Source organism: Rhyacophila brunnea, unplaced genomic scaffold (genome assembly GCF_057557595.1).
Source record: "Rhyacophila brunnea isolate RB1 unplaced genomic scaffold, BYU_Rbru_1.0 scaffold_21, whole genome shotgun sequence".
In the NCBI taxonomy this organism is placed as follows: Eukaryota; Metazoa; Arthropoda; class Insecta; order Trichoptera; family Rhyacophilidae; genus Rhyacophila; species Rhyacophila brunnea.
Window position 1 is genome coordinate 15,039,961 of NW_028232871.1, and position 17,820 is coordinate 15,057,780.

At 36.3% G+C, this 17,820-nt stretch overlaps 1 protein-coding gene across 1 annotated transcript in view; it reads left to right on the forward strand.

Moving 5' to 3' along the window:
• Positions 1 to 17,820, forward strand: part of LOC147070772 (uncharacterized) — a 387,074-nt gene that overhangs the window by 16,747 nt on the left and 352,507 nt on the right. The window lies entirely within an intron of this gene.

Sequence of the window (17,820 nt, forward strand, 5' to 3'; positions counted from 1 at the left end):
CTCCGTTAGAAAGAAGTTTGAAACAATGAGCGATAAAGATAAAACAAATCTTTATCAAATGCATTCCCAGCCATTCATTATGCATGCTTATTAATACTTTGATAAGCATACAAAGATAGGCTCAAAGCTGCGCAGCTATAACAATGATCGTCAGAATCTTCACCATGCATAGGTATAATAATATGCATTATTATTATTGTGTGCAATGTATTTAATTAAATCTTCACACACGTCTGGGGCCTTATGTTGTAACTTGCGACTTGAAGTCGCCCGGTCGACATGACGTCATATGACATCATTGTGACGTACTACCGGAGTGATAATAGCATTCGAGAAATTAACGCTACTCAAATACTGGCGTTATTCATTGTCCCCATACACAAATAGATGTTTCAGCATAATAGTATCTATGGTGAGCCGTGTGCTTGGGCGGCTCGCCTCGATGCGTGTATTGAGGTTACGTCACAATTACGTCATGTCGTTGGGTGACTCCATGTCACAAGTTATAACATAACGCCCCTGGTCCACAATTCTAGGATCCTGGTCCCTGGACAACGTGTTATGACTTACGACATACTACAGGGGCCCTATGTTAGAACTTGCGAGTGCAAGCCGCCCGGTTGACATGACGTCATATGACATCATTGTGACGTACTACCGGAGTGATAATAGCACTCGAGAAAATAACGCTGGTCAGACAGTGGCGTTATTCATTGTCACCATACACATATAGGTGTTTCATCATAATAATATCTATGGTGAGCACTGTGTGCTGGGCGGCATGCCTCGAGCCTGTATTGGCTGACGTCACCATTACGTCATGTCGTCGGCTGACACACGAATCGATAGTTAGGAAATCGCGGTGCAGGTTAAGAGTGTTATGTTGTGGTTATGAATATGATGATGTTATTATGACAATACAAAAACAGTAACAAAAATTAAGCGGATCGTAGATACGATAAATAAAACTCAATGAGTAGGCTGAGCCATAAATAGTATAAATAATTATACGTGATACATACACATAATATAAAAAAAACAACAAACGACTTACAAGATGATCACGTCATTTAAATGCTATGCTGCTATATACTAACAGACATTTTGATATATAAAAATAATAATAATAATGATACATAAGCTTATACATAATATAAACATGTCGTGTCTGACTGAGGCACTGAGGTACACATTCACCACTACCAAAATGATTGTATTCATATCCATGGACCATGAGGCATGAATGCTGGTTGTGTTGATTCTGTAAACATTGTAAACATGTATGTCAGCATTTAACTGTAAGTGACGTATAATAATGTTAGTGCATGTGGAACATAAACAACTGCCAGAAGTCATGTACCTAAATTCAAACTCAAATTTCTTTATTTTACATAAATAATGAACATTACAAATTATAAATTCAAAGCGTTCACGACATGACATAAAATAAATGCTAACATTTTTTTAAATTAAATTACAGAGAAATGTGAGTTAATAATACAATAAGTAATAAAATAAGAAATAAAATAAAATAACAAAAGTAAAAGTAGATGGAAGCACACAGAGTGAACTGATAGACCCTATCTTAAAAACTTATTAAACAACGTCCACCTAAACTCACCCTCACATAAGTGGAATATATCAATATTCGAAGCGAATATTAAACATGGCTATTGCTCTCCCAATTGGCATCACTAATGGCATGTTGGTTCTGCACCTTGGGAGAACAAACAACGGATGCCCTCGATTCCTAAGGTAATTATCAGAGACACAGAGGCCAACACCACCAAGAATGGCAGAGTTCACATTTACGCCGCGTATAAGTCGGAAAAAATATGTAGCTAAATAAAGATCCCTTCTAAATTTTAAGCTACCGTATGTAAGCATAATTAAGAGAAAGTCAGTCGGATAGAGCCACGGATAATATCCATACAGCCGAAAGTAAAGGAGCATCAAAAATTTCTTTTGGACTCTCTCCACCATAAAGCCGTACTTTAACTGATGCGGGGCCCAAACGATAGACCCTCTCTCAAGTCTGCTTCAAACTAAGAGTTATAGAGAACTTTTAGTACTGTAACATCCGAAAAGACCCGGGAAGTACGCAAGACAAAGCCTAACATTTTTAGCGCCTTTTTACAAAAATGGTATCTAGGTATATGACCACTAAACGTCAGTCTACTGTCAATCGTAATGCCAAGATCCCTTACAGATGATATTCGCGAGAGAACTCTGCCATGCATCGAATACTGGAAAAACAATACTTGTGAGGCTTTAGTAAACGATAAAACATTGCATTTATCAATATTGAAGTCCAGTTTGTTACGCCTGCCCCAATCTAATAAGTAATAATATATTATCTATATCAAGTTGGAGTTGACGACAATCGTCCAAGGTGACAACTTCCATGAAGAGTTTCAGGTCATCAATCAGCAAACAACAAAAGCATTTTTTAATTACCAATTATAAAAATCGTGAACAGCTCACGATTGACACTCACAACGACAGCTCTCGTTGAACTGTGATGCGTGCAATTCACATTGAGCTATCTGCTATGTGGTGCAATCAATTTCTCGTGGGTCTGCGTACTAGTGCACAGCTTAGAGCAACCAGCGCTCGAAATCGAAAAGTTAACGAACCGGAGCGCTCGACAATTTTCTAAAGTTATTTAAGTACTTACTTAGATAGTCGTTGTTATCAAATTTTATGAGTATTTTATAAAATAAGTGTGATAGATTTTTATTATAATATGACCTATCTAGCTCGGAGCGATAATTTTACCGATTTCGGAACGGCCTCCGGTGCTCTCCGGCCTATTTCGAGCCCTGGAGCAGACACTGTACCTAAATGACTATTCAAAAAATGATGTATAATCGTGGATTACAATAATGCAGCGTTATCAAAACCGTGGTCGGTTTTTTTCTAAACAAATTTTCTAAATTCAACATATTGGTTTATTCGTCGATAGCTATTTCGGTTTGTGCATGACTAGCTAGTCTAAATTCTTGAAATGCTAATTTAATAAATAATGAAATTGTCTTTCGGCGAAGCCGTATATTTTGCACAAACTTTATACCTACTACATAATATTTTATGTATTATTTTTTGCGGTGTGTCGCTTGTCTCAAAAGGCACAACTACGAACTAATGAGAAGGTATGTAGGTATTATACCTAAATTGGATTTTGAAGCAACATAACATGGAGATAATCCAAAGATGGTCGTGACTCGTGCATTGTATCGTATCGCCTGTTCGTAAATGATTGCTATCTGTTCGATAAATGAACGGTCTCGTCATCTTCGGTCTACCAACAATGTAAATCGTGATTCTTGAATATTTCGACTACAACGAAATACAAACCATGATAATGTCGGAGATTTTTTATTTAGGATTCAGTCTTTCTTTTGTAAACAGTCATTCGAGAGATTTTATCATCAACCATCGTTGAGTCAGTTGAGTGAGTTAAGTTTGAAGAAAACTAGTGTGCATTTAGAATTTAGATCAATTTTACTATTAAATTTGTCTTCTTCAGATCCTTTGCTTTATTATTATAGATGTGATTGCTAAAATCTCAGGCGTTATCAACAATTTCCTTTTATCCGGAGCGATTCTCCTTCCTTCGACACCAACGATGATTACCCTCTTATCCAGGCTGCTCGCTGGAACCTTGTCTAATAATGTGGCCGAATAATTAAATGAAGAACGCGTCTCTTGGAGGCAGCGCTCGAAATGGACTGGAACGCACCGGAGCGCAGCTTCTGCTCGTAAAATCCCGGAGATTATCGCTCCGTCTCGTGGAATAATTAAATAACGCATTATGGTTTGTGAATCATTAAAATTAGATACTAAAATACAAAACTTAGTAAAATGGAACTATAGAAAAAAATATACAATATAATATATTATATAACGTGACGTAGGTACCTAAATCTCGATTTTCGTCAGCGTCATCGACAATATTATGCCGCATGCCACAAGTTTAAAGACAGTTACTCCATCTGACGGTCTAAACTTGGCTTTTTTTTATATAATAGCTACATACTTAAATATGTAAATATTTTCGGAAAATAATTGTCGAGCGCTCCGGTTCGTAACAACTTCCATTTCGAGCGCTGCTTGGAGGTAGATAAAGTTGTGATTATATATTATGCTACACGTCGCGTACTATCACGTGACGGGTAAAAAGTGTGTAGTACCTTAAGAAAAATATTTTTTAATTGCATATTGACATATTTATATAATCACTTGATTATTTTATATTCTACAACAATAATTCAATTTGCCAACGACAGATGTCGTATAATATTATGTAGGAATGTATTATACGGATTACAAAACAATCTACAATGGTTTAAAAAAAATTACCACAGCGCGCCATCTGTCTTGACAGTTGACGTAGGTTAATAAATGTCGATTATTTGTCAAGGAATTGTGATATTTTTTGTATTATGGACTTTACGTCACGTAACCTCAGTCAGTCTATCGAATTGTATGAAATACGGTAGGCTCCTATCACAGACCTTAAAACCTTCGCAAATCATTTTGTTGTCACGACTGCACTTTGTCAAAAATAATTAGAGAGGTAATTTAAAAAAATAATTTATATGGCGTTTAATCGTAAGTATGTTAATAAATATAAGTAGATGGTTTTTAAAAATACAAATAAATTTTATCTAATGGTTTTTGATGTGTATAAATGTTTTGAAAAATACGTAAGTAATTTAAACTCATCGCTCAATTTTTTGTCGTCAGTGAGTTTTTGAAGTTTCATTGAATTAGTATGTCGTTGTCATTAATAATTAGTAGTAATATCGTATTATCTTCACGTATACCTGACTATTGTGCTCTTTTTGTCAGATCTCCACAGCCTACATCTTTCCAAAAGTAATCCTTCGCCACTGATATACAACAATGGGTTTTTCAATAGCTTTGTTAACAACCGTCGGTATTTAAATAGGTAATGTAATGGCAATTATGGTAGCTTACCAGTGTTACCACAATTCAGCGTGAAAATATGATAAATAACAATAAATATGTACGACGAGGTAGATACCTTGGAATGTATCAAAATTATTAACATTCCATAACGAACGATACCTGTGGTCGGGTCGTGAAAAAAATAACTCTTGATTTCTTTAGTACCTACATATACCTACCTGTGTTAATTTGTATGCCAAGTCACGGATATCAAATTTGTATTTTGTCTGGGACAATGAAATCAAAATTACGTGGACAGAATCCAAAAATAAAATTGTTGACACCTTTTAAAAATGTCATATTTTATTATCGTCGCGATTTTTCGTCGATTATTTTCTGACATGGCAACAATTTTGGAAGACTCGTATCTGTCATTCCATTTAGCATAATACAATAATAATTTTATGTCCGGAAACTTGTACGTGTGCAGTTCGCCGTATCACACTTCACCGTGAAATGGTGTATCGGAAATACATATAATAATATGCCCAAATATTATAAAAGATCGTCCAACCTGTTTGGGTCGTATAGTAGATAGGTACTGACATAAAATTCATGTCTAAATAAAAAAACGGTTCTTGTCGGTTTACACTTTACTTACAGGAAGCCAGCAGCAAACCGATTATGAAAATAGCCGATATACTGGATACTGGATTATTTGTTAGTTTAGGTTCGGTTTTCATTATTTTATTTATTTTGATCAGCTATGAAAATTGAATCAATGTTGTTCATATTGAATCTAATAAAATTGGAGACCGTATAGTATACGCCGTATACGGTCATCTCTTTCCGATAAGAAAGCTCACGGTGAATTTTTTTATATACAATTTACATGTCTTCTTCTTATTGTGCCATCCCCTAGCGGAGGTCGGCCACCATCAAGGCGATCTTAGCTGTGTCGTCTGCTACCCGGAACAGTTCAGTGGAGATGCACTCGTACCAATCACAGAGGTTCTTAAGCCACGAAATGCGGCGCCGTCCTCTGCTACGCTTACCATTGATCTTTCCTTGAATGAGAAATTGGGGAATACTGTACTTTTGTCCTCTCATAAAGTGGCCGAGGTACTGTAGTTTCCTGGTTTTGATCCTACGGTTTTTCTCGGTTTCTTTTTTTTCGGTCCTTCCCCATTCGATTGAGAACTTCAACATTTGTCACCCGGTCAGTCCAAGGAACTTTAAGGATGCGTCTATACAGCCACATCTCGAAAGCTTCAAGTCTCCGTGACATCTCTTGCAGTAACCTCTTGTTGCATGTTACCATTGACATACTAGTAGATGAGGAGTACCCATACAAGTGTCATTTTAAAAATGTACCACAAAAGAAGATATTACGAATATCGTCTAATAATATTTCCTTGTAGGTATAATGCGTTAAGACCGTTAACATGGATTCCCGAATTTCACCCGTATTGCCCTGGCTGTAAAACTAAATTTGCGTTCTTGGAATAGTAACCCTTAGCCGGCTCGCACATCACAATTCGCCTTGTGTGCCTAACGGCCATAAATCAAAAGTTCTAAGACTTTCGGCGAATGTTGCATCGTACATCCTCGCACATCTGCCCAGCGGCAAACGTCAAACACGAAAAAAGAGAAGTCTCTCGTCTGCCATTTTCATTGTGTTGATTGTATGAACAAACGTCAAACGCGGCGGCGTGAGCGAGCAATGACATTGTAGACAGAGACAAAGACAGAAATGACCGATGGCCGCCAGCTGTGCGCTTGCGCGGAGTCGTCTTTTTTTAGATACGACATGCAGGCTGTTCGAAATTCGACATGTTGCATCAGCGGATCGTCTCGCGTCGCAGTTGCAACGGCCAATGTGCGAAGGTCCATTTAATAACATTTGTTTCTTGGTTTACGATGACGTCACATCGACGTATTCGATGCGTTTTTAGGCGAGACGAGTTCCAATGTGCGAGCCGACTTAGAGGGCTCGCACATCAGAACTCGCCGCATGCGTCTTACGACGAATTCGTCGATGTGACGTCATCGTAAACCAAGAAACAAACGTTATCAAATGGAGCTTCGCAGATAGGCCGATGCAACTCGACGCTGCGGCGATCCTGCATGCAACATGTCGCATTCTGCTACAGCCTGCATGTTGTATCTAAAAGAAGTCGACTCCGCGCAAGCGCACAGCCCGCGGCCATCGGCTATTTCTGTCTCTATCTCTGTCTACACTGTCATATCGCTCATCGCTGGTCACCGCGTTTGACGTTTGTTCATACAATCAACACAATAAAAATGGCAGACGAGAGACTCTCCAATGCGGCGAATGTCGATATCGCTAGGCAGATGTGCGAGGTTTTATCAAGGGACACCGCCTGCCCGTTCTCGGAAGCTTTGATTTATGGCGGTAAGGCACACGGGCGAGTTGTGATGTGCGAGCCGGCTTAGAGGGCTCGCACATCAGAACTCGCCGCATGCGTCTTACGACGAATTCGTCGATGTGACGTCATCGTAAACCAAGAAACAAACGTTATCAAATGGAGCTTCGCAGATTGGCCAATGCAACTGCGACGCTCGACAATCCGTAGATGCAACATGTCGCATTTTGGATCGCCTGCATGTTGGATCTAAAAGAAGTCGACTCCGCGCAAGCGCACAGCTCCACAAACGGCCATTTCTCTCCAGACTGTCGCCGCGTTCTGAGCAGCCACGATGCGGCGAATGTCGATATCGCTAGGCAGATGTGCGAGGTTTTATCAAGGAACACCGCCTGCCCGTTCTCGGAAGCTTTGATTTATGGCGGTTAGGCAGACGAGGCGAGTTGTGATGTGCGAGCCGGCTAAGGGTGTCTGCAACCCAAAGCTTGCAAGCTACCAAAAATTCATGTCTAAGCGGACAGAGCAAGTCGTCATGCGCTGACTATTAGTTAGAGTAATATGCAAGCTAGATCGGGCTTACTCATAATTATTGCCAGGTCGTTTTCGAGTCAAATATTAAGTGAGCTTATATCGAGTTAAGTCCGCTGATATTAAAACACTAAGTTTTAACACTGGCCGAGTCGCTGAAAATCGGGCGTCATTTTAAGAAGCATATGATTCATCCAGTAGTATATCAATGCATGTAACCAATATAAATGTATGGCTTTCGTCGTTATTTCGATTTAACGTAAAGTCGCATACTATGCATCTGGACCTTAGTAACGGCATTATAATAATAAAAATTCTAGTCAGTGATTAGTGGATTATGATGATGCTACGACAGGAAATGTACCTATTGCACAGATCGTAAATATACAAACACAGGTCGGGAATAAACAGAAGTAGGTGAAGATTTCTAACTGGGACAAAATTATGAACTGACCTAGAAACCGGTACGTGAGGTCAAAACCGGAACAGCCCCGGATACAATTTTATAGTCACCCACTCACAGTTATATTATCTGGGTATATTAGAAATTATTATTGTAATAGTATTAGTACCTAGTGAATCTGACATTTATATTTATTTTTTGACTGGACGTCACATTCATTTTGTTTTTAAAGTAAGTATAAAGATGTTATACTTACCAAGTATAACAGCTTTATTAATTGAATTATCGTTACTAAATCGTATAATATTAAATACTATCGTTAAATATTGTAAATTATACTTCTTGCCCCCGTTTCAGACGGGACACCGGTCGTGAGTCTAATACTACAAGGTTCTAAGTGTTCGTCCTTGAAAAAACAAACCCAACAAAGAAATAGTAATCTAAGCTACCTCATTGCTACTTTTGTTTCTCCAAGGACAAACACTTAGAACCTTGTAGTTCTCCACTCGCGCGGTGTCGCGCTCGTATATAATAAGGAGACCTTTGTATTCGAATAAAGGGGCCTTTGTATTATGTTTATGAACGCCCAGAGCTAATGAGGCAGAGAGAAAGAGCAGAGGCGGGAGAAGCCGTCTCGTTAACCTCTGATTTTGATCGATTTACAATGCTTAATACCTATCAGGCAATTAAAAATGAAAATAATTAATAGCCAATCAACATACTTGATGAAATTTATCGACATTCGTTCAAATACAAACAGCTGATTTGCTATTTTGCCTCAAACATTATCACTAAAAATGGAAGAATATATATGAAGGAAGCGTGGTTAAAATGCTTCCACAACTCTTTGAACATGGAAAAAATTATTCAAAGAATAAAATATATAAAATGGCTAGAAACACGCCGAAAGATAGAATCTCAAGAACTCAATTGTAATTTTCCAACTTAACAGAATTCTTAAAAAAATATATTTTTCCCTATGAAAAACTGCTCGGCACGTCAGACAGTCGAAGAATAATATTTGGGAATTTTTGGCACGCGTACCTAGAAAGGTTCGCCATCCCTGACTTATAGCATAACACGGATTAATCCGGCTGCTATCCAAGCTATCCAAGATTAGTAATTAACAATTTTGTCTTATAATTCTTATTAAAATACTTTATTGGATTCAATTAATTGACAATTATAAAATCAGGTGTTTAACATAATATATCGGTATGGCGTTTGAAACAAGACTATTTTTTTACATTGGCTACAATCTACATACTCAATATATATGTTGAATACTGAATAGAGAATAGATTTAAGTACTTTACTCGCGATGATATATTCTCGCGGACAAGGGTCAAAGGGAGAATATGTAGGTCCCCTATACAGCAAATTTAATATTACACAAAAACATCATACACTATCGATTTTATGTTGTGAACATTACAATTAATTCGTGTTACTACACCATCTACAACATTGTGGGAATATAGCTAGTATTTAGATTTACACAATAAATCTTTATCTATTCTAATCAAAACTTAATCTAAAGGTATCCCTTATTTATTTATATAAAATATCCCTTGCTATTATATTTAACAATATAACATAATACTGTGGGAATTCGGTCAGTCATAAATTTACCTTTTAATTAATGTTTTATATTATCTAATAATGTTTTATAACACAAGATATATTATTTGTTTGACAACCGAAATAGCTGTTAATAGCTGTACTGCCCTTCTTAGGAAGAAGGCAGTAACTGACTCTCACACACTTTCGAGATAAATGACATAATGTGTTTTTTCTCAAACTTTAGTACTGTGAATTAATAAAAAACAGTGGTAATTTTTATTAGTAAGATGATAAAATACAAACAAAGTAATAATAAACAAGCAGTAACTGCAATGAATAGGTGCAATTACTGCCTTTTTGCTAAAAAACATGTTATTTTATTCTACTCCTTTCTGTGATATGAATTTCTGTATTTATCAAAATCGGTGATATTACATTTATCTACATATTCATATCGTCATCATCATCAACCAGGATCAATCCACTGCTGGATGAAGGGTTCCGCAACCTGATTCTACTACTATATTATACCTATTTCTATCGTCCTTATCATCATTGACCTGAACCTGCTGGATAATGGCCTCCCAAGCCTGATTCTACTCCTTTCTGTCATTTGAATTTGAATCACAAAATCGGTGATATTATATCTATTTATATTTCCATTATCATTATGAGCCTGAATCAATCCACCGGTGGATGAAGGCCTCTCTAAATTGTTTGAATTTCTGTCGGTCATATGAATTGCTATATTTATCAAAATTGCTGATATTATATTTACCCATTCATAATATCGTCATTATCATCATCAACCAAGATTAATCCACTGCTGGATGAAGGTTATCCCAACCTAATTCTACTCTTCTTGGTCATATAACTTGCAATATTTTTTTAAATTTGTGATTTTATATACCTACCCATTTATATCGTCATTATCGCCATCAACCTGTATCAATCCACTGCTGGATGAAGGCCTCTTTAAGCTGATTCCACATCTTTAGGTCTTATAAATTCCTATTTTTATCAGATATAATATGTATTGCTTCATTATTTATCAACATTTGTCTCGATATGAATGTCCCGCACCGGGAAACTATATTGTTTAAGGTTAATTTTTAAATCAAAATATGATTTTTAAAATATTATTTTATGGCTGCAAGCATTTATTTTTATAGACAATGTAAAATAATGTTTAAATTTATTTTTTATGCTGCTAACCTTTTTCTATTATGTAAATGGGACTCGAAAGAGATTAATATTCGCGTTATATTGGATCGCTATTTATGATAATCACGATTGAGATGTATAATTATTTATCATATTTAAATGCACATACCTACACATATATTGTATTAAAATTAAAATGACAGTGGTAGCAATCGGCGATTGCCAGCTGTTCTGCTAGGCCTAGCAGCCTGAAATGGTGTCAGACGATATTGAGAAGGCCAGACTCCAGAATAGACTACGTACATGACTCCAAATTTGTATTGGCAGTGACGACATGCAGATCGTAAAACTGACAAATCAGCTAAATTTTCAACTGTCTGACGTGAATGAAAATCCATCCCGAAGGGAAAACTATGTCGCCGTCTATACACGCTTTACAATTATTATATTAAAATCCAACACCAAGTCACTATGACGAAAAGCTGTCTGCAAGACCTAGCGAGACAGACTGGCGAGAGCCAGCTGGCTCAGATAGTAATTATAATTGTTGTTTTACCATTTTAGGTAAGTAGTTCATCGATCCAATCGGTCTAGTATTAATTACTACATGTTTAGAAAATCTTATTAACTTAATTTTACTTTAAATCAGGTTATGAAAATATGTAGGATATTGTATGTTTACTTGGATTGAATCATCACTGGAATGCCTACATTGTTGTGACAGATGCCTCTAGTTAAATTGACTCGGTAAAACACCTTGGAATTTCTCATATATTTTTCATCAAAGTATAGTTTTTCTTCGAATTTTAACATGTTTCAAATGGATAATCATTATAAAATTTTACTTCTGTCACGCGTCGATGCCAAACAGATTGATCTTAGTGACTGATAGAGGTATTCGAGACAAATCTGGTCTTTACTACGGTACAGTTTTACAGATTCTGAAAAATAAGTCATTCTTTTATTACATGCCTAAGTAAGTACTTACCTACGTAGATAATATCATTATGTATGTCTTCCCTTTATAAATTGTGATTTCTTTAGTTTACAGAGTGTTGAAGCGGACCATTTTTTGAGTTGATCCGCTCCAGCTCCGCTCCGGGACCTAATACTTGCTCCGGCTCCGCTCCAGGGTCTTCTCCGCTCCGAGTAAAAAGTTTTAATCAGTAGTATTTATGTACGTATACAAAAATGTTAAAAAATAAGTATGTACATAGTTTTAAAATAATCGTCATTTTCATTATTAATTCTATTAAACAAAACCGACAGCAAATCGTCTCTCATTATCTGCATTTTCTCTTAAAAAAGTGAGGTTATTTATCACTCGCAGTGTTGCCATATTTCAAATAAGTCCAATTATCTTCAATGCATTTTAGGATGAAAATTTAATAAAAAAAAAACCATCCGGAGCAGTGGAGCACCTCAAATTTTCGGTTCTCCGGCTCCGCACCTGCTCCGGGTAAAATCCATTGCTCCAGTGCTCCCGGCTCCGTTTTCTTTCTAACTTTCTAACGATGGAATTCGCGACTGCTTTCAAAAGTTGTTTTGATAGTAGGTATTCATTCCCTAATTTGCCGCCCTAAGTAACACATAATAACATATAACCTACTTACGTCAGGTACCTACTTGGTCATGGTTAATTAAATAAATATAAAATGCTTAATTTACTAGGTACATCAATATAATTTTGTACCTATGTGATTCATGGTAGGTACATTGTGTTTCCTAGAAATAAATACCTTCCCTCATTGCAGTTGCCTTGGCGGAAACGAACTTATCTTAAAAATATTTTTATTATTATATTATTAAGTACTTTTTATAAGTTATAATAATATGTAATATCCGATTATAATAATTATTTATAATATAATGGTAATGTCAACAAAATAAACATAATAAAATATTAGTATGTCTAAAACGAGCTCCACAATTTCCTTGTATTATCGGCGTCTGTATTCTGAGATGGAGCATTTTTCTACCTCATTGGAAAATGCTCTACTTACAAAGGTGTTTATTGTTTTATATTGTGCGCATGCGCGGGATTTAAAACTTTTTACTGCTGCAGCAGTTCCACATTGAAACGTCAGAGTGTGCGTGTAAATTCTTTGCAATGATATAATCACGTTGATGTGATTTAAAAAAAATAACAATATACATAATCGACACGCAGTATTTTGAAATGTCATACTCATAATATAATATTTCCAAAATTACTATATACGTATATAATACAGAAGTATTACATTTAGTTCCAAAATACTTAGGGCTTTGCTATGGGAAGCTGTATTAATCCAACTAGGTTTTCAACATTACAAACACATATTATGTATTATCAATCCGTGGGCGAAATGAAGATGACGATATAAAAGAAATAAATGAAATAATATAAAATCGAAAAATGAATTAAAGATGGCAAATGAACCATCATACACATATGCACAAATGATAAAAAGGAAAAGTCAAATCAACAAACACATTTTAATTACTAAATTCCACACACAAACATCTGAGTTCTCATTCATAATGGTCTAAAAATTAATCTTATTTTGGCTGTCTCGAAAAGTACCAATTTAAGATTTAACGCCTTCTTCCTTTCGCACACAGCATTTTTTTTTTTTTAGAATTATTAATAACCATGTCCTTACTTTTTCGTAAAAGGTGGTTGTTAGTAATTTTGAACAATCACAAACACCCAAGCTTTGAGAAAAATACATACATATTGTATCCTCACCGGGAATCAAACCCAGAACTCTTGGGCGGAAGGCCAGCGCCTTACCCACTGCACCACGAGAGCCGCTCGCACACAGCATAATCTACTCTACTTCATCATTCATCTCTACCCTCCTGTTAGATTATTAACCGTCACTGACGACTCAACTATGTAATCCGTTAAGGGCTTAAACACGCAGAGAGCGGTCAGGCGTTCTGCGTTCCGCGTTCAGAGTTCAGCGTTCAGCCTTCTTTGTAGTGTGTGGACCCGGTGGTCCGACGCGATCTGACTGCCCGGTGTGTGCACAGTTTTGATGAAGTCTATACACTACAAAGAGCGCTGAACTCTGAACGCGGAACGTAGAACGCCTGACCGCTTTCTGTGTGTTCAAGCCAATCATTGGTTCAAGCCATTGAAGTTTGAACATCGGCGAGGTATAATCTTCGATTCGGCAGCATTGGTAGTTGCTAAACCTTCTCTATGGATACTACGCAGTAGGACTAGATACTCGTCAATTAGTATCTATGCATATTCTGGGTTATTGAGGCAGTCCTTAAAAAATATCCGCAAATCGACGAATCAACGATTATATAATATTATTATGTAGTGTCCTAAATACTCATATTTCCTGTATTACATTCAATTTAATCGTGATATTTTCTTGCTAGAATATAATATTTTAATTGCAATGTTTTATTTTTCTAGTGTAAGGATAGAGTTTTCAGTCATGTTTTATAATTTTACTTTTATATTCAAGGGACCGCTAAGTAGGACGGAACGCTACCGACTGAGATATCAAAAAAAAAAAATCTCCGTAAAACGCGCGAATTGAAAACAGCTCGATCAGATTGTCATAACAAAGTTATACCCCCTTAACACGTGCATGGATTTACTGCTGACGGTGAGTAATTCAGAAGATTTTCTTTGATTCATGCATGCAATGGTGCCTACTTCAGGATAATACATGTTTATAGTACATTTCCTTATTATGGCCGCGATATACGCACTATTGCTGACAGTAAATCCATGCACGTGTACGGGCGCTATTATATTTCGGCATTCTAATGTGAATCAAAAAAACGTATTATCTATCGATTATCCGTTATCATTATATAGTATGTTTAGTATGTACAAAACACATACGATTACCGCTTTCATTTCTTTCGAAATTATTGATGGATGCTAAAAACACTCGAAACGTTTGATAACTAAACGAAAATTCCAAATATATATTCATTAGCCTTTGATACGGCCATTTATTGCGTTTCACTATAATATAGCGTACTATTCAATTTAATTGCGATTATGGATGCATTCATGGCAGTGACAACAAAACATTTAATCACAATTCAACTGCAGTGACACGATGACGCTTATATGTGTGCGTGATTATTGAGTATTGTATTTGTGTGTACGTGCGTGAACATTCTTGCGCCGCGTGCTCCCTCTCAATAGAATGGAGTTCAAGGACTGCTGACGTTTCCCCTTTACTTTTCCCTCTTTGCTCTTCATTCTTTGCTCCTCTCGCTCTTTCCACATCAACATTCTATATTCAAAACCGACGATACAAATCGAACAGGAGCGAACTTTATGTCATTTATTTATTCTTATATTTGAAAGTAGGTGGAGGTAGAATGTAGATGGTATTTCATAATGAATCATTTTTAGCGACCCACGCGTCTCTCACTTTTATGCATCTTCAGACAGTCAACAGTATTATTTAGTGATATATTTTCATTGTGTTAATAATAAAATATTCATAAAAAATAAAATGAAATAAAAGAAACTTGAGAAGGACAGAGTTTGCCCCGATAATTCCCAAATTGTGTAGTTGAATTTCTACTACTGTTGAAATATCCTCAAGCAATTGAGGTTTTTAAATGATGTATTTAGGTAACCGAGGTACCGAGATAAGTAAATCAGCTTCAAAGTTAAATATGGCATAGTTGTTTTTAACATTCTGTAACGAGCCTTTTTTTAATATGATCTGGTACGTCATGTCGGTTATTGGGAAGCCAGGCGGGAACCGCGCTAATTGTCATAGCCAATTTTGGCAAAATTCGTGAATTCAAGAATGAAAACCTAACCTAAACTAACCCAACCTAACAAATAATGTAGTATATCGGCTATTTTCAAAATGTGTTTGCCGCTGGCTTCCCCATAACCGACTTGAACCTATGATCTATTAAAATATTATTCCATGAAAATGTAACGATTTTATCTTTGTTATTATGTTAAAAGTTTTAATGGGTACAAGTCAGTTAAAAACATTCAAATGAGTTGCGTTTCTATAACGATAATAAAAAGATCGAATGCACAAACAACAGTTAGACTGTTGACACAATGAATCAAAAATATCGTATTTATTGATTATTGAAAAAAACCGTATTATTACATACAATTCCAGCCACCAATGCGTGAGTTATAGGCCTTATTTTTAACAAAAAATGGCGACAAATAATGCTTCTATGTTTTTACACAAACCATTTGCAACTTTGAATCCCTTTCCACTCGTAAATAGGTATCGAGTAATTATAATAGCTATACATAAATTAAATAGGTACCTATACTCAGGGATGGCTCTAGTAAAGGAGCAAAGTGTGCACTGCACTCCCATCATCGATTAAATAAAAATATATAATATACAACCCCCATGTATTCCGAAAAATGCGATAGGAAACTTATACGAAATCAATCATTTTGAATTCCGCGCGTATTCGAACATGTGATTTCGACGCGCCAACGCCACCGTCTACCAATACACACGTAACTACACCAATGAGACGCGACCAATACACACATGCCTCCATCGGTGAGACATGCCAAGGAGCAAAATTCAAAGTGTACCTTGAATTTACACTATTTTTCACGCATACATTTAAAAATTTAGATCGACAAATGAGGCTAGTAGAATCAAAACCAACAAAGTTCTATAAGACTACATGAATCTTCGTTGGAAATGATGTTTTCCAAGTTAATTCTTCAGGAGGTTGCCTGTACCTAATGCCATAGTACACAAAGCTTAACTCGGCGTTCGGACAATAAAATCATACACTGGCCGATATAAATATTCCAACACAAGCGCTTAGGCCACGCGTCGAGATATAGTTGGAAGCCTAATTATTGATGACTAATGTCATGTCGATGCATGCAGTGCAAAAATAGAAACATACCTATTCCCGACTTATTTATCAAACGGTTAGTTTAGTAAGTTTAGTTCAACGTAAGCCGCTCCCGGTTTCACCGATTTCGCCGATTTCGCCGATATTATTATGCTAACGTTGGTGGATTAATTTTTTTATTTTCATTTTGAGATTACCCTATTACTATTAGTGTTTCAATAGGTAGGTATCTTAAATTTGATGTACACACAGTTCAGTTCAGCTTGTTAATTTGGTACTTAGGTGCATTATGATTTTAATCAGGTGGGTATTCCACAGAAAGGCTGTTATTGAGAATAAATAGGTACTTAGGTGTAGAATTGTAGACGTAGGTGGGTGGGTAGCTTTTAACAATTAATTAGCCTAGTGTTTGCCGCATTGAAGTAGGTACCTAGTTACATAGGACTTATAATATCTATTATTACGTTTATTTTGTACAGATAGGTAGGTAGGTATCTATTCAATAAGAAGGAACATGGAGCATAGGTACTGTCGTTGAATGAGAATTTTACAAGTGAAATTATTATTGTTCATCGTTATTTTAATTAGCGATTCACATCGAGACGGATGACAGTTTACATTGGCCGACATTATTAGCTCAGCCAAGTATTCATTCATTGAACGGTACCTACCTACCTATTTATAATTTTTCTTATTTGAAACGATAATGGGGCCCTATTTTGTGGTCGATTTGAGATTAGGTGGTACCTATTTTGATAGGTAAGTAAGTACGATAAAAAGGCCCCATTTCTTTTGTGGTCATTTTGAGATTAGGTAGGTATCATTAACCTTATCATTAGGTAGGTAATTGTGTAGGTAGTATGTCGATAACTACCCACTGTCCTATAGTTTAATGGGAATTAATTTTCCGAGTCGAATTCATGAAGCAATTATTATTCACATCGGCGCATCATCTATTCTATAGGTGGGTAAGTATAAAGACTGCTTTTGGATCACAATAAGTGCTAATACTTCGATACAACCCTACCT